The 19,443-nt window shown below is 34.9% G+C and overlaps 1 pseudogene; it reads left to right on the top strand.

Moving 5' to 3' along the window:
* Positions 1-519: 519 nt before the first annotated feature.
* LOC149142518 (delta-aminolevulinic acid dehydratase, chloroplastic-like) lies at positions 520-19,412 on the top strand (annotated as a pseudogene).
* The last annotated feature ends 31 nt before the right edge of the window (positions 19,413-19,443 follow it).

Here is a 19,443-nt window from a genome sequence, read left to right as displayed (position 1 = left end):
AAGCTTTTATTAGCTGAAAATGAAGACCAGACGCTGCAGGTATCACAGTAGTTACAGTCTCCAGAAGTTGAACCTTACATCAAAACAATATCCATCAACCCTCATTACGTCTTCTTTCTCGGTATATATGGAGGTTGATTACAAAAATATCTACTATCATATGCGTGGTACTCTATTGTACTTCACGAACCAGTGGAGTGCTATATTAAAGGGGTTCCATAACTGATTAACGCTTTGATCTGCTTGAGGTCGTCCCTTTCATCCTTCAGGTGTACAATGTTTTGAATGCAGTGGTTGAAGCTTAACTGTGTAGAGAGCCGTTAGATGATTGCTTTCATCCTTTGGCAGTGGAGCACATTCAAGGGTGACGTAGACTTCATGGGGGAGGCATAGGCAAGACCGAAACGACATCAGCCGTTGGATCATGCAGATGAACGACTGCGATCGGCTTACAGGGGTTATCGGGAGTAATCACGGATGGATAAACAAGGGTCGATAGATCATGGGTGGGCAGATCCGATGGCTAACGGGCGGCTAACAAGCGCGGGCAATAGCGAGCGGGAACAGGCGGGACGGGCGGTAAGTGGTTTCCCCACACCACTTATGGAGAAAGGCGGTAAACATACGCAGGGGCGCGAGCATATTCAATCAGCAATGCGTGGCAGATGGGACCGGCGGGAAACTTCTTCCCCCGCATCCTATCGCATGTGTAGTTTTCGACAGCGAGAGTAGTGTATATCGTTGGATCGAGAGGTGGAGGATAAGATGGTGGGGTTTAAAGCACGTGCTTTTTAACTAATGCGACGTGAAAAAGGCTTCCGAAAGGCGCTCGGTTAGGTTATCGGCGTTATATGATATTTAGACTCAGCACCCGGGGGCTTGGGGAATATGGGTTTGTGGAGAAATTTAGAGGAAAATGGAGGTATCAGGAGTTATAAGAGTGTAAGCGGAGTGATGCGGAATGGGCGGTATGGTTGATTCAAATCCACTTCTTTATCATAGACAACTGATCATGCCTGCGTTTCACCAATTAATGTTGAAATTCATAGCAGAGCTAACAGGTACTAACGTGGAGCGAACCATGACTAGGGCTACATGAAGGAAACATCACAGGCTGCGAGGTATTGATAAGTGCGCATAGCGACATGCGTGCAGGGTCAACTGTGGACCATTGAAAATCATCAAACATCTCTAGGGTGTAGAAAGCTAGTTCTAGCACCCTCCCATACTACTTCAGGTGAGACCTCAGTCCCCACTCCGTGGACTGTTGCCGAAAGGGCCAGTATTACCAGGATTTGTTTGGCTAAATCACCTCTAAACCTGGGTCAAGCCTCTACAAGCCAACAAGAGCACATTGAGGACTTTCAAAAATTGAATATAAGGGTAAATGATATTCCAGAGAAGCAAATGGTTGAAGTCTTCATAGGGACTTTAAAGGATAACATTCAACATGAGGTTTATCTTTGGGAACCTGATTCATTAGAGAAGACATTCAGGCTGGAAAGAAAAATTGAGAGAGAAATTATGGAAACAAGGAATCCCACCACTCACGACTATAATTATGGAAGTTTTTTTTCTCCTAGCCCTCCACAACCTACAAGGTTTACACCACAAAAATTAGAAGATAAAATAGATAAAGGGCTTTGTTACAATTGTGATAGAAAATACACTAAAGGTCATAAGTGTTCTGAGAAGAAATTATTTTACATAGATTACGAAGAGGAGGAAGAAAAGTATCAAGAAACATCAAAAGAAGAGGTTATACACCAGGAACCAACCCCAAAGAAAAAAGAAATGAATTCAACCATATCTTGTAAAGCATTGGTAAAAATTACCACTCTTCAAACTCTCAAGATAGAAGGACATATCAAGAAGAAAAAGTTCAAGAAGTGAAAGATCACATCGAGAAAGAAGAAATGAATCTGACCATATCATGTAATGCATTGGCTTGAATTACCGCTCCTCAAGCTATCAAGATAGAAGGACATGTCAAGAAGAAAAATGTTCAAGAAGTGAAAGATCACATCGAGCATCAAGAAATGAATCCGACCATATCTTGTAAGGCATTGGAAGAAATTACCACTCCTCAAACTCTCAAGATAGAAGGACATATCAAGAAGAAAAATATTCAAGCACTGAAAGATCACATTGAGCATCAACAACAAGTTCTCAAAATTTTAAAGGTTAAAGACACTTTGGTGAAAAATCGAATGAAACAATAGGTAAATCAACATCGCAGTGAAAGAAGTTTTGATGTAGGAGATTCGGTATTTTTACGGCTACATCTCAAGAAAGATATTTATGAGAGGGAAATGTTGGCAATACTACATGCACTTAAGAAATGGCTACCTTACCTAATGGGAAGACACTTCAAGGTAAAATTGGATCATGATAGTCTTAAATACTTTTTAGATTAAAAATTATCTTTAGAATAACAGAAAAAATGGGTCACAAATATGTTGGGTTATGACTTTGAAATCATCTACCAAAAAGGGAAGCAAAAGGTTGTTGCAGATGCACTCTCAAGAAAGTATGATGATGTGGAAGCATTGTTTTGTGCTATTTCTATTATCCAACCAAATTGGATAAATGAAGCAAGGAATGAATGGAAGAAGGACAAAGAAGTGTGGCTACTCATTCAAAAGTTGTAGAAGATCCCATTTCAAACAATATTTCCAGAACTTGACGAGGAAAGAAAAATCATATTGGAACCTAGAGCAGTCACCAAAACAAGAACCTGATAGCCACGAAATCGATCAATTTTAGAGTATCTCATCAAGTGGAAGAACTTACCCACTAAATATTCCACATGGGAGGACAAGAATTTTATACAGAAGCATCAAGAACTACTCAAGCGTTGAGGCAAACACTTTTTGAAGGAGAGGGGCATGTTAGGTCCCTATACTACTAGTGTAACAGCTTATTTTTATTAGTACAACCCCCTTATTATATTATTGTGCCCATGTAATCCCCATATTGTTATTATTGTGCCCCAAAGAATCCCACTATTGTTATTATTGCGCACTTACATTATTATTGTTATGTCGGCTCTGATTATATTATGACCCCTTAGACTCCTATATATAGAAAGGAGATCTTGTCACTTGTATCATCAAAGAATTGTTCATTTGTGTAATGTAAAGGAGGTTTCCACCTCGAAGGGGCTTATTTCTAAGGTGTTGATCTATCTTTTCTATCTTTTTGTGAGCTGGTTTCATAACAAGGGTCCTATCCATACTGCCTTGGTCCTGACTTCGCATCCATACCTTGATGAAGTTGTTTGTGAAGTGTGCTATTGCATGGATTTCGGAAGAGACTATTTGGGGTAGGCAACATCCATACTACTGTTGATTTTACCTGAGTTGGCATCCATACCTTCTTAGAAGAATTCATTTGTATCATATTTATCTTCTGGGTTACTCAACTACAAACTACTTCCTGCTAGCATTTACATTTGTTCTTCAAAGTCACTATCCAGTGTTGGCTGAAATCACTAGTATTTTTTGATGTTTCTTGTCTCCATATCTTTGCTATTATTTTGTAATTATTCAAGTTTTTTCTTCAGTTAGGGTCTTCTTAATTTCTGATTTTTGGTCAGCTTTATTTTTCAGATTTTAGATCTAGTTATGGAATTTTTGGATTTCAAATTTCAGTTATAATAGTAGAATTCTTGGTTGGCTCAAATCATTGGTATTAGAACCCCAATTAATAGCAGATTCATATTTGATTTTCCGTTACAATTCAGATTATTTACTTTTGTTCACCAACTTGTTTATATTTGAAGGAATCCCTGTAACCAAGATAGATAAAAGCACAACTCGGGGATATACTGTCACCAACATACACATCAACACAACAACACTCATAGATGCATTCATAAATGCTACATCATACATTCATATATATTTTTATCAGCAATCTAAGTGTCATCAAGATGTGATCATTCTTGCACCTTAAGATCTGTCTCACATAATCATTTCATCCCCCTATTTACAGATTTTACAATATCCTCAGTATAGATTGTTTTAAAAAAGTATTAAACGATTATCTAATTTCTAACCTTTACCATTTGGCAAAGTCAAAGTTTATTTTCCAATAAATATATATTATCACTTTGATCAAATGAATGATGATCATCATTCCTCTCATCCATTGGTAATCAATGAAATACTCTGCAACCCTCAACATTAATCTTTTTTACAATGTCAAAGATGACAATCCTCCTCCTATGCCTTAATCGTTAGAAGACAAGTTCCCAAATTGTTAAGTATCCTACCATGCAATATGTCATCTTTGAGTTTGGAAAAGTCAAAGTTAATCACCAATCCCATGCTTGGAGGTCTTTGGAATGGGAAATTTTCCAAGTTAGCCTCTATGATGATTTTTTTCCATGCCATGTCTAAGGGGGAACCTACTCATATTGTTCACCAACACCATCTCCTATTGTGATTTATACTCCAATGGGCCAAAATATTCTTTTTGTAAGACCAACTTTGCATTCTACCTATTAATTTCATAGTACCAAAATGTCCACTTGCATAAAAACTACATGCCATGTACATAAATTGCAAACTTGATGGATGATAAGGAAAAGGGACTATCCTATATGCCATGAAACATCATATTCCATACTTATAATGCATCCCAAGGTGTCAAAATTGAATTGAGAGTGGAAAAATTGCATTTCACAGGTTAAAATCTGCATTACATCCATACCTAATTGCACACAACCTCCTGTAGATGTACCTATGGAGAAGTCATAAAATATAGTGCTACATTATTTCTCCTTGTGCATATTCCTACACTTCCATAATTCTAATCTACTCCTTCAAGTGAGAGTACTAAGTCTTCCAAAACAATTTCACTAATTTACCTTGTCTCTTGCTAAGTGCAAATAGTCTTTAGTAACATTCATGTCCAGGGCTCACTAAAGATAAAAATTGTGATTTTCAAACTTATGTGTGATTCTTAGAACGTTATTCATATTTTTCATCGTTATAGTTTCAATTCCATTCCAAGAAGCCACTACTATGAAAAAATATTGTGAAACTGCCAAATTCCACAACATGACAAATTAGGCTAGGGTGCGTTTAGCATTTATATGCCAGAACATAGAGAACATAAGGTGAAATATAGAGGTTGATAGCTAGAGTATCTTATGGTCTACAACCCTATATAATGAAATTCCCAAGAACAATCTCTAAACATTAGTTATTAAGCATCAACCATAGCAATTGATTTGGTTTGGCACTTTTCTCCAACTCTAGAAACACAGATAGACTTAAAATAAATTGCATACCCTATTCTCATTATAAATCCAAATGCCAATCCTTGAAGTCTATGGTCTGCTCAAGAAACCAAACGAAAATGAAAGAGGAATCTTTACATGCAATCAGAGGTCTGAGAGTTAATTATCTTGTTTGTAATCATGGCATCACCTCAACAACAAAGCGAGCCCAGATCTTGTCACTGTGAGCTTCCATGACTCCCTTTAAAATAATAATTCCCAAGCCTCAAATTATGTCATCTATTTGAAGGAATATCCCCCGCTCCTCACCAAGCATCTACAATATTGGTGAAAACCAATAGAAGATAACATGAAAACATTAAAACATGTCTCAAAATAACAAAAATGAGTTATTGAATGCAATATAAAAACCCTGTTAATCAAAGAAATTAACTGACCTCTATAAGAAATTCTCAGGGCTCACTCATATTCTCCACTATGATAGGGCACCCCATAGTTTGGAGACCCAATTCCATTGTCCAGCTTACGCCACTTTCCAGGTTACCTTTTGAAAGAAATCCACCATCCTTATCAAGCACCTACATAGTTTCCAAGGTAATAAACAATTATACTCGACTGGAAAGTTTACAATGATATTTTTCTTTTTTTAACTGTTGGAAGAAGAAATTTATCATATGGATCAAAACAATCACTATATGGATGGACAATACATAACGAAGCACAAGAAGATTAAAATTACTAATGTAAATCCCCAGTATATCATAATGGAAATGTAATATTTTAAAGCACCAGTAAACACCAAGAATGGAGTGTTTCTCAATGTGTTAGATCTATTTAGGAGGGTGTTTCTCCATCATTATTTTCAGAATATTCATTTACCTGAGAACACACACTTTATAAATTGATCTTCAACTTTTCACCATTACCCTTATAATAAATTGTATTCTATAAGAATTGCATTCTAAAAATTATCTTTTCTTTAGAAAAACTTGCAATTGCAGCAAAACACTAAAAGAAGATGCAGACCTAATGCGTTTGGAAGAAATTCGGCTCATTCTTTTAAGAAGGCTCAAAGAACATTGGGGTACAGAATTAATTGTTATTAAAGAAGCTCTATCATTTTCCAGTGACAAATATGAGGTAGAGTATATACATTCGAACCATTTTTCTCTCTAAAATTATTCAACCAAACAAGAAAATAAAATAGGCTACAGTAAGAAAAATTATAAAATGACTAAAAATAGTAAAAACTTACAAAAGAAATGGAAAAATGGCCTTGTTTTCTTAACTTTAGTATCCAATTCATGAATAATTCAGAGTTTACGCATGGAATGGTTGGTGTAGTTTCCAAGGATGCACTAGTAGTTGTGAGCATGCTCACAATGCTTTAGTTAAAAGAAACAACACCATGGATTCTAGAAAGAAGTGGTAGCAACAAAAGTTCAAGGGTTGGGAATAACACTAGCCATTCGAAAAGGAAAGAAGGACATATAAACATTGAAGATCATTTTCTAAAACATTTAATAGGTGAAAAGACAAAGCTTCCTAGACAATACAGTTTCAAAATTTTATATGTATTATTTGGTATGGGCTAACATGCATTAGATGTCCCCTTATTTGCTGCAACTAATCAATTAATAGATGCAATCACAACCTTAGTACTTGTCAAGAATTTATAGACTCTAAAGTTGTTATCCTTGTTACTTGGTAGAATGGATTTCATTCACATTGTAGATGGGAGCATTTTGAAGGAAAGGGAGATTCATATTTAGTGCAGTTATTTTTTTTCAAACACAAAATCTTTGCAGAATTCTAGCACAAATTGTGGAGTGTGCATTATACAAATTGAGTATATAGTGATAATTAATACAGACAATTTCTAAGCTAGTGTAGTCTAGTATTTGAAGAAGCCTCATAGAGCTTGTCAAAGGAGGATGTAAGTGACTTTGGTCTTTTACTACCTGATTAACTATTGTACATCCAAAAGTTTTGCATAATCACTCAAGGTTTTGTTTTCTCTTTTACTAGCTAATTGACTACCCCTTTACATCCCAAAATTTTGTGGAATTTCTCTAGGTTTGGTTCCTATTTAAAGAAGACTAAAAAATGAAAAAGAAACATATAGATCAGTAGAGGTTTTGCAATACTTGGATTTAGTAATCAAAATAGATATGATGCTCAGGGATTTGAGTTTATTATTTACACAATTGGAAAAGCTAAAAAATAGTTTTGGTCTTTTTCTTGTGTAGTTAGATTGACATCAGAAATCTAGGCAACCATGCATTAAGAACCTCTTCCCAAAGGAAATAATTTTTCCTTGATTGTTTATTAAATGCAATCTTTATGTTTGATGCTTGGAATAAAGAAAAAATGTTTTGGTTTAGTGGCAATATTGTAACAACGTTTTTATGTTAATTTAAAATATGTATTTCATGTGTAGTGAAATGGCATTAATTTTTTATGTTCTAAAAATACCTACAGTCTATTATGGTCATTTCCAAATTCCAAGTACTCCACCAAGAAAATATATATTTAGAGGTTCAGTATCATACATTATAGAGTAACCCACTATGTTCATGGAAAATTTGATAAATTGTTTTGTATCTAGAACATAACAAAGAGTTGACATTTCTAAAAGGTTTCCATCCAAGTTATTGTTCCTCGAAGTTGTACCTTAGCAGGATTTCTTGTCTAAGAGATAACATTGGTCGCACCACAATATGAAGAGTATAATTATTGCAAACAAGTTTAACCTATCAATATATGGCATCTTGCTCGCCCCATGTCCAATGTTGTATGGTTCTCTACCCTAACAAATTAGGTATTTAAATGTCATGTACAATATATAATTACCTAATCCTTTCTTTGTTCTTCCTCCTTTTGTGTTTCCACTTTCATTTTGAATTTTCCAGGGTATATTATTTTCTATATTCACAAACCAAGCTTGAAGTTATGTGATATGTTGTAATGAAAATGGTTTGTGAAGAAATATATTGCACAATTGGAAAATTTTGGTACATGTGATGTAGGAATTTACAAGATAAGTTCCTCTGACAGAACACCAAAGGACACCACTCACAAATAGATCATAGATCAATATACCAGTATTCTTGACATGGTTAAAACCCTCAAAGAGGGAAACAATCCACAGCCCGAGCCAACGTGGCCACTTCAGGCAATTTATTAATAAAAGAATGAAAATTTACATAAGCTTCTCTCATGAATGGTTACCCTACAAATGTCCCTCCATGCTCTTTAAATAGAGATCATGGACCAATCAGGTGTTAAGCCACGGATCAAGTGTCGGTAATATCGAGTAGAGAGTGAAACGTTAGATCACTTCATGTCTATAACATATCATGACTATTGGATTGTAAGTTACAAATGTACATAGTAAAGAAACACACTTTACCTAACTCTACACTAGACCAAGTTATACTTAATTATTTCCTATGTGTCAGAATATCCTAACATCCCCCCTTAAGAACAAATTGGGATAGGATTGAAGGATGTACAAATACGACACAATAGGAGAAGGAAGGAGGAATTAGAGCGTATCCCCCCTTAGTTACAACTTCCTGAACTCCAATCATAAATCGAAGTTTAGTAAACTTTGCCTCTGTGATAGCTTCTATAAAGATGTCTGCAACTTAATCATTAGTTGAAGAATATTACACTTCAAGAACATGGTCATGAATGAGCTTTCTGATGAAGTCCATGTGTATTTCAATGTGTTTTCTATGTTGATGTTAGACTAGATATTTTCATAGTTTAATGGCACTTTGATTATCACACCAAAGTGTAGTCAGATGCTTCTACTGAAAGCCAAACTCTGATAGGATCTGACGAAGCCACAGGGCTTCCTTACTAGCTTCTATTGTGCCATGATACTCTTCTTCTGCTGAAGAAAGATAAATGGCACTTTGTTTCTTGCAAGCCCATGTAATAGGTCTAGAATCAAGAGTGAAGACATAATCTGCAGTATACTTCCGATCATCAAGGTTACTAGCCCAATCAGAATCAGTGAAACAGGCCAATAGAGATATGCTTCTGCATTGTAATGAATCCCAAAATTAACTGTACCTTGAACATAACAAAGTATTGTTTTAATTTCTTTCTAATGACTTTCATGTTGGTTTTTCATAAATCGAGCAATAAGGCCAACAACAAAGGGAAGGTTAGGATGGGTATGGGTTAGATACAAAAGCTTTCCTACAAGTTGACAGTATAAGGTAGCATCAACTTCAGGGGAAGTGCAAGTGACAGAAAGTTTGGCTCTAGAATGAAAGGGAGAAGGGGCTAGCATATAGTCTTCCATGTGAAAGTAGCGTAGAAGATCACATGCATACTTGGATTGGGAGAGGGAAATACCTTCCTTGGATTGCAAGACTTGAAGACCAAGAAAATAATGCAAGTGTCCTAAGTCTATCATTTCAAACTTCTTTTTAGAGCTACACTTCACATGGATTATAAGGTTGGGATCACTACCAGTAAGGATAATATCATCAACATAAAGAAAAATAACGATAAGAGACTTACCCACTTTCTTGGTGTAGACAATATTGTCAGAATGACACCTAAAAAAGCCATTATCTAGAAGAAACCTATCCATTATGGCATACCAAGCACAAGGGGCTTGCTTAAGACTATAAAGGGATTTCTTAAGCTGACATACAATGCTGGAGTTTGGTTGTATAAAGCCAGGAGGCTGTTCCATATAGATTTCTCCATGCAAGTCCCCATGCAAAAAGGTAGATTTAACATCCATCTAATGGACTTCGCATTCGAAAGAGGTAGCAAGGGAAAGAACAAGGCATATACAGTTCATTTTGGAAATAGGGGATAAGGTTACAGTATAGTCAATGCCTTCAACTTGTGAAAACCCTTAGCAACAAGATGAGCTTTAGGTTTATAAAATTTTCCATCTAGTCTGCACTTGGTTCTATAAACCCATTTGCATATAACAAGTTTTCATCCCTTTGGAAGAGGAACAAGATCCCATGTATTGTTTGCTAATAATGAAATATTCTTCATTCATAGCTGAAGCCCAATTTGGATTTCCTGAAGCTTCTAGAAAGGTGTCAGGATCATAATTCATTGGAGCTTGAGCTAGTAAATAAGAGGCTCTATCAAATTGAGAATGAGTGTGACCTTGATCTGTAGAATCACTTGCAGGAGCACCTGTTGCATCCTGAGTAGCACAGACCCATTTTGGAAGCTAAGGAGCTGAAGGAGGATACTAAGAAGGTGGGGGAGGATTATCATCCTCGCTGTCATCATCTAAAGAAGAAATATTTTCAGAAGTAGAAGGGATAGAGAGAGGTGGCACATCTACCAAACTAGGCTCATAGGCTAATATATTTTCAACAAAATTTAAATCTCTTCTAATGATAACATTTTTGGACTTAAGTGGAATAAGTCTATATCCTTTGACATCTTTAGAATATCCAACAAAAGACATTTTTCACAGTTCTAAGGCTTTATGTTTCTAATCTAGAATATGGGCCCATGCTTCACTTCCAAAAAAGCAAAAGTGATTGACATTTGGTTTAATTCAGCTCCATGCTTCCTTTGGAGTGATATTCTTTAAAACCTTAGTAGGAGTGTGATTTTCTATGTAATTTTCACAGCTAATTGCTTGTGCCCAAAAATTAAGACTAAGTCCTTTAGATTGAAGCACAGAATTAGCCATTTCCTTTAAGGTGTGATTCTTCCTTTCAGCTACACGATTTTGTGGTGGAGTATATGGAACAATATGTTGCATTTTAATTCCATGCTCAGTGCAAATGTTGATTAATTCATTGCTAACATATTCTCCACCATTATCAGATCTTAGCTTAATAATTTGATGTCCAGATTGTTTTTCAACAAAGGCCTTAAAGGCTAAGAACATATTAAATACTTCACTCTTGATTTTTAAGAAGTATACCAAAGTGCGTCTGGTAAAATCATCAATGAAAGTTAAAAAATATTTGTAGCCAGAGAATGAAACAATTGGAAGTGGACAAAATAAATCACTATGCACAAGCTATAAAGGGGTTGAGGCATGCCAAGAGGCACATTTTTTAAAACTATCCTGAAGATGTTTTCCGAGTACACATCCGGAAAAAACACTGTATTTGCAAGATACCATAGGAAGAACTATCACCATATTTTCTTTACATAGATTTTGAAGGGAGCGATAGTTTAAGTGACCAAATCACTCATGCCAAAGTTTGCTCACTTCATCATTATGAGCAAAAAATACCAAGGGAATAGTTGATGACCGAAAGTTGTTAAACGTATACAACCTTGTAGAATCATCAACAATGTTAATAGCTAAAATTTGTCTGTGATCTCTTAGGTCCTTAATTACAACATCGTGAGGTGAAAATTCGACGGTTTTACCTTCACCTGAATGAGTTATCTAATATAAAGATAGAAGGTTGCAGGATAAGGTTGGAACACATAATACATCATTAAATAGACCATTGTCTAGAAGAACAGTTCCAGTCCCTACAACACTAACAGATCTATCATCACCAACATATATATTTTTTGTGTTACAATCATTTAAAGAAGAAAACATGGCTTTGTTTTTTGCCATGTGATAATAAGCTCCAGAATCAATGAGCCACTCATGAGAATGAGAAGAAGAAGATACATTTAGTGCATAACAAAACCGAGATGCTTGACAACTACATGCAGAAAGTGCTATTGCTGAAGATGAAGTTGAAGAGTGCTCCAAATGGATGTTATGCTTCTTCATTGTTGCTTCATAGGCTTCCATCTTCTTAAAGAATTTGGATTCGAAGTGGCCATCTTGACTGCAAAAGTTGCAATGCCTATCAGTGTTGCTCCCTTTGCTTTTATTTGCCTTATCATTTTGTTGAATTGATTTTTCATTTTGAGAATGAAATTTCTTAGGACCCTTGTTTGGTTTAGGACCATTCTTTTTAGGATACTGCTTCTTAGGATTCTTTGAATTTGGTTGTTGTTGGGCAGCTAAGGCTTTCTTAGAAGAGTTTCCAAGATTAAGCATACCAAGATGTAAGATTTTTTCTTGTTCTCTTATTAAAGAATCACAAAAGGAATAAAAAGAGGGGGACTTGTAGTCTTGTCCTTGAGAAATAAAGGCTTCTCTAGTAGAATGGAAGGTGGAAACAAACACAGAGTAGGCTCATCCCAACTTAGTAAGAATGGAATAGATAAGGCTACCATCTTCTTTCTTAACCTTAACACCTTCCAAGAGAAGTCTAAGGGTCTTGAACTTGGACAAAAAATCTTCGATGGAAGAAAAATTATTGGGGTCCAACATAAGCAACTCATTTTTGAGTTGATGGGCCCTAATTTCATTTTTAATTCCAAAAACTTTAGTGAGCTATTTCATTGCTTCATTAGGGGTATCAAGTTTTGCAATATGGAATCTAAGATCTAGAGAAATAGACATCCCTATCAACCCACGTCCTTGATCTTTCTTATTTTCTCATTTGGATGCCTTATCTTTATCTTTAGGTTTAGTTTCTTGGCCTAAGTCTATTTTGTAAATACCTTTACTTCTAAGTAAATCCACAATGTAGGATGACCATTAAAAGTAGTTGGTGTTGTCAAGAATAACTTGGCATGGACTTTCCATTTTAACAGAAACTGAAGCTATAGATGCTGAAACTAAGTGTTCCAATGGAAAGATCTTGAAACATTAGGAAAATTAAAAAAGAATGGCTCTGAAAATGACTTCTGGATGAAGAACTTATGGCCTTTTGAAAAAAAGTTTTTAAAGATGCCGACGAAGTTCATGAATGTGCGGAAGTGAATGATGATGTTATATTTAAAAAAAAACTCCCCCTTTTCCAAACTTAATCTAATTAGCTCACTTTAAAAGAAGATTTTATGTGACCCACTTTTATAAATAATGAAAGTCACTTTTACAATGGTACGTTATGAGCTACTCACTAAATTTTAACTTAAATAAAAGATAAAGAGACTTTAGAATTATAAGTGACTCACTTTTTATAATGGGTGAGAACACTTTTACATAAAGTAACTTTAAAACATAAGTTACATGTGCTTTTTGAAAAAGTAACTCAACAAAAAGAAAGACTTGAACCTAAAACCGCTATTCTCATAAAGTAACTTCGGACCAAATGAGCTAGTTTAAAAGGTTGATAATTTTTGGAAAAGAGGAAGGGGTTTTTCTTTTTTTTTTCTAGTCACTGAAGCTTTGGGGTGCATGGTTACTTGGAAAAAGCTATTTTTTTGCAACAAAACAAAAACACACACAACCCAACATGGACATACAAAAAAAACCAATCCTTATGGCTTGAATTTAGCTTTCACCGGAAACTAAATATTTTCCTCAATGTTTTTGATTTTCCGAGAGTCAAAAAGAGTATACGCATGAGAAAAATCTTTCCTTTCTGTTTCTGATTTGCTCAGATCAAATAGAGTCGTGGGGCAAAGAGCATATGCAAAAATGAAAGGTATAGATCCGGTAATAAAAAACAAAGAGCTAAATAAAGTGAAATAAATAGAGAGATGAATAACTAAAACTGTAAAAAAAATTGTATACCTCCAGATCTTAAAAATGACGTAGCTAGGGAAACCAGAAACCTTTTCATGTGAAATGAAAGGGGTCCCTCACTAGAATGGATGCTCCTAACACAAAGAGTAGTTCTCTCGACCCGAAAGTAGTCAAAAACAATAGATCTAGGAAATGATAGTTAGATGCAGTTATATCGGCTTCAGATTTGGATCACCAATAGATGCAGCCGTCAAATAGCTTTGATACCATGTAGGGATTTACAGGGTAAGCTCGTTAGGCAAAACACCAAATTACACTGCTCACAAAGAGATCACAGATCAATACACCAGTATTCTTGACGTGGTTAAAACCCTTCAAAGAGGGAAACAGTCCACGTCTTGAGCCAATGTGCCCACTTCAGGCAATTTATTAATAAAAGAATGAAAATTTACATAAGCTTCTCTCATGAGCGGTTACCCTACAAATGACCCTCCATGCTCTTTAAATAGAAATCATGGACAAATCAGGTGTTAAGCCATGGATCAAGTGTCGGTAATACCGAGGATAGAATGAAGCGTCGGATCGCAATTTACAAATGTACATAGTAAAGAAACACACTTTACCTAACTCTACACTAGACCAAGTTATACTTAACTATTTCCTATGTGTCGGAATATCCTAACATCCCCCCTTAAGAACAACTTGGGATAGGATTGAAGGATGTACAAATATGACACAATAGGAGAAGGAAGGAGGCATTAGAGCCCATTTACATCACTAAGAAAGAAAGATTCAAAGATTGAAATGTCACAACCAAGGAAATTTTATAGCGATGTGATATTTCATGACCAAAAGGGGTTGAGGAGTGATACATAATAGGTAAACAAAATTCCTAGATAATGAAAAAAGACTTTTTTCGAAGATTTATAGTGAAATTATAAATGACAACCAAAAATAGTTAAGGTGTGATAAAGCACAAGGAAATGCAAGTTTCTACACACTGTGAAAAGAGTGTTTCAGAAAAATTTTGGAATTTTTCTACAGAAAAAAACTAACTCTCAAGCATGGCAGGAAAATATTGATCCACATATTCTAGAGCCTGATGAGTTCTGACAAAAATAAATAAAGAAAATTTCATGAAAAGTTTCAATGTAAAAAGAATAAAAACAAAACAAAGTTCATGTAAGCTAAGAAATCCAAAACAAAATGAAGAAGTCCCATGCTATTTTGACTTCATCGAATGTCGAAATTAAAATAGTGTAGGGGGGTTTTTCTTCTGAACACATCACTGCTTACAAATCAACAAATTTATACAACTTGTAGCAAATATTTGAGGACAGTTTGATGTGTTTTTACACACTTGAAGAGGCCAAGCCACTAGTGAATAACTAATAACTTCCAACAAACTATACTCAACATTTAGAACAAATATGGTAACATGAAATATAGTAGCAGTCGTACATGCATTCTGAGTGTTGAGTGATCAATTTTTCTACCTATGGGAAGAAGATATGACTTTCTCTCCAATCTATTTCAGTGTTCAAGTCTCACTTGCATCTCTAGTGGGAATTCAAACACCTTTTTCAGATCTATTCATCAAGGAAAACAATTGATATGTTGGCCAAACATATGATTATAAGGCACTCACAATTTCAACAAATATTTTGAGGGTCATTACCCCTTTGAGGAGTTTGTTAGTCAATGGAGAGGACACCTTATATGAGAGGAAGTCAACTTGCACACATTTCCAAGATATTATGATGAGGATGTCCACTCATTGATAATTTTACTTCATCTTCTCCTTTGTAGATTGTACTTCTACCTTGGGATTTTCCAAATGGAGCCTTTTGCATTGACTATTGATGGAAATTTCTACTCATGATGCCACAAGTGCCACTTTATTGGAGTTTTTCATGGTCTTTGTGCATTCATTCAAGGTTTGAACAATGAATCCACTTTGGAGGAGGCCACACATGTTTCTATGTAGGATTCGTTCATTGTTCTTGAAGGTAGATAAATGGTCAACCACTTGGAGGAGGAACCCTACTTCAAGGTGCCATGTTAGGAGGGTTGTTGCAAAACCAAATCCATTATCATGTTATTGTTGACTTGCATCATGGAGTTGGTCGTTTGAGAGAATTATTGTAGTCTTTTATAAAATATTTTCATGATTTTTCTTGGAGTAGAAAGGTGATCTCAACATAATATTGTTATCTTTAGTATATAGTTGTTGAGTACTTTTGAGTGGTAAGATTTTATTGTATTCCATGCAGAGAATATTGAAACTAGGAAAAGGTTGCACTAATAGTTGTGAGCATGCTCATAGTTCTTAAGTTACAATAAATGACACAATGGCTGGTAAAAAGAAGTGGTAGCAACAAATGTTGAAGGGTTTGGAATAACACTAGAAATTTGAAAAGGAAAAAAGGGTATACAAACATTGAAGATAAATTTCCAAAACATTCAATAGGAGAAAAGACAAAGCTTCATGGACAATATAGTTTCAAAAATTTAGATTTATTGTTTGGTAGGGGATGACATGCATTAGACATCCCTTTATTTTTCGCCACTGATCAATCAATAGTTGCAATATAGTTGCAATCACAAGATTAGTACTTGTTAAGAAGTTATGTACTCTAAATTTGATATCCTTGTTAATTGGTAGAATGGATTTCATTCACATTCTAAGTTAAAACATTTTGAATGAAATGGAGATTCATATTTAGTGCGGTTATTATTTTTTCAAAAACAAAACCTTTGCAAAATTCTAGCATAGACTATGAAGTGTGTGGTATATGAATTGAGTAGATAGTGCTAATTAATAGGGAAATTTTATAAGCTATTTTATTCTAGTATTTGAAGCTGACTCATATAGTTTGTTGAAGGAGGATGTCAATGACTATGGTATTTTACCAGTTGATTGACTACTGTCGCAAAATGCATGGGAATGCAAGTCTTTGCACGCTGTGAAAAGAGAGTTTTGGAAAAAAATTGGAAATTTTCTACAATCAAAACTAACTCTCAAGCATGGAAGGAGAAGATTTATGCACATATTCTAGAGCCTAATGAGTTCCAATGAAAATAACTAAAGAAAATTTCCTGAAAATTTTCAAAGTAAAAAAAATAAAAACAAGACAAAGTTCATGTAGGCTAAGAAATCCAAAACAAAATGAAGAAGCCCCATACTACTTTGAATTCATTGGATGTGGAAATTAAAATAGTGTAGGAGGGTTGCTTCTAGATCAACACATCACTTCTTACAAATAAAAAAAATTATACAACCTGTAGCAAATATTTAAGGACAGCTTGATGTGTTTTTACACACTTTAAGAGGCCAAGCCACTAGTGAATAGTTAATAACTGCCAACAAACTATACTTAGAATTTAGAAAAAATAAGGTAACATGAGATATAGTAGCAGTTGCAATGCATTCTGAGTGTTGAGTGATCAATTTTTCTACTGATGAGAAGAAGATATGACTTTCTCTCCAATCTATTTCAATGTTCAATTCTCACTTGAAATTCCAGCAGGAATTCAAACACCATTTTCAGATCTGTTCATCAAGGAAAGCAACTGATATGTTGACCAGAAAAATCATGCACAAAATCCAATCACGCATGAATATGAAAGAACTAGTGATCGCAACCACAAATCATCTACTCTGAGAGATGCCTTATCAGAAACCACTATATCTTCTGCAAATTTTATCCTTCCCCTTTTCATTCATGAAGGTTAGTGAACAATTTGTTCCTTTTGTATTTTTGGTATAATTTAACAATTTGTTGTTATCGTATCTTTGATATAATAAATATTTGAGGTAATCACCATGTAGATTGTTTAATTTTATTCTTATTTCACTAACAAGCACACAAAACAACCTTTTTGGTAAATTATAGTTGTTGTTCTTTTTCAATTAACAGGTGAAGAGGATAGCCCAATATGAGTAGTTCCAAGTTGTTTCGGGCTCAGTCGGCAGAATGGATTGATTGAAGAGACTATACAAGAATACATTCTAAGAATTTTAATTTCTAATGGATATTTTCTATTAAATGGTCATGCTTTCATATTCATTCATGATTAGCTGGTCACTTTGTTAGAATATTCAATTTATTTTGTTCACAAGAGTTTTTCCCATTCAGTTTGACCTTTTTGACACTGTTGAATCTAAGGTCAAATTCACTGGTATTATGCAGGTATATAAGGCTCGCAATGTTGGTGTTAACAGTGTGGTGATTTTCCCTAAAATTTCTAATGCTCTGAAGGTTTGAATGTTCAGTATTTTGTTGTGCATGGTCTTTTCTTTTCTTTTTTCTGGTTAGCAATGTCTGAACTAGAACACTGTTTTAATCAGTCACCCACAGGGGATGAAGCCTACAATGAAAATGGGCTTGTACCTAGAGCCATAATACTTCTCAAGGACAAGTATCCAGATCTGGTAAGCTTTGGATCTTAATGTGTTTACCATCACACTTTAATTCTTCTTCAAAACTTGACATGGTGTATAATATGTAGGGCACAAATAATTTATGCTTCTTTGTTTCTAGGTGATTTACACTAATGTTGCTTTGGATCCATACTTTTCTGATAGGCATGATGGAGTTTTTAGAGAAAATCCATCCATCCATCCATGGAGCTTTAGGGGTGATTATGAATGATGAAACAATCCATCAGCTATGTAAGCAGGTCGTTGCCCAGGTAAATCTTCTTCCCTCATGTTCTTTCACTTCATTTAATGTACATTGTGTTCAAATATTCTTGTTGACTTTTATTTTACTTACTCTTATTCTTAGATTGCATAAAACTGGTGATTTGCAAATGGTATGTTGAGACAGGCTCAGGCAGGAGTTGATGTTGTAAGTCCAAGTGATATGATGGATGGGTGTGTTGAAGCCATTTGAGTTGCATTAGATAGAGAAGGCTTTCAAGATGTGTCTATTATGTCATATACAACAAAGTACCTTCTTGACCTTTCATTAAACCATCTCATTATTGTTCTTACACTTACTTCCTACTCTTAATTGTAGAATGTGATGTTTCAATAAAGACTTATGGAGATCACAGTTCCATGAATGTTATGAACTTGTGTCTTTAAACAGATATGCAAGTGCATTATGGACCTTTCAGAAAAGCTCTTCATTCTAACCCATGATTTGGAGACAAGAAAACATATGATGTCTTACCATTTTCTAAGTTTTATTTGGTATGCTGTAAGAATTCAGGATTACTTTTGAATGAATACTTCCATCTAATTCAACTTCAATAAGCAGTTATCAGATGAATCCTAGAAACCACTAAGAAGCTCTTATTGAATCTGGTACTGATGAAGACAAGGGAGCTGATATTCTAATAGTATGCATGCTTCTATTGTGTGTTTTTCCTTAACAAACATGATCTTGTTACTCTTTTTCACTTTCAAGCTCTCTATTGTGAGATTCAAATGGGTTTAATGTTTTCAAGGATAGGTCAGGCCAGCTATGCCCTATTTGGATGTGATTAAGATTCTCCAAGAAAACTCATCATTACCGATATCTACATACCAGGTAACATGGATGCACCTATATAATGATTGATTAATTTGACTATAATTCATATGCTTCACAGCAAGTCGTATTAGGCAAAGTTTACACTTCTTGTGAAGGAATTTATGCTAGTTTCCAAGTTTAGATTATTGACAATAGTTTGAAAATAGTTGAAC

This window comes from Pinus tabuliformis, chromosome X (genome assembly GCF_031772625.1).
Source record: "Pinus tabuliformis cultivar Carrire ecotype Pingquan chromosome X, CPIR1, whole genome shotgun sequence".
Classification (NCBI taxonomy): Eukaryota; Viridiplantae; Streptophyta; class Pinopsida; order Pinales; family Pinaceae; genus Pinus; species Pinus tabuliformis.
This window is presented reverse-complemented; position numbering and strand designations above follow the sequence as displayed.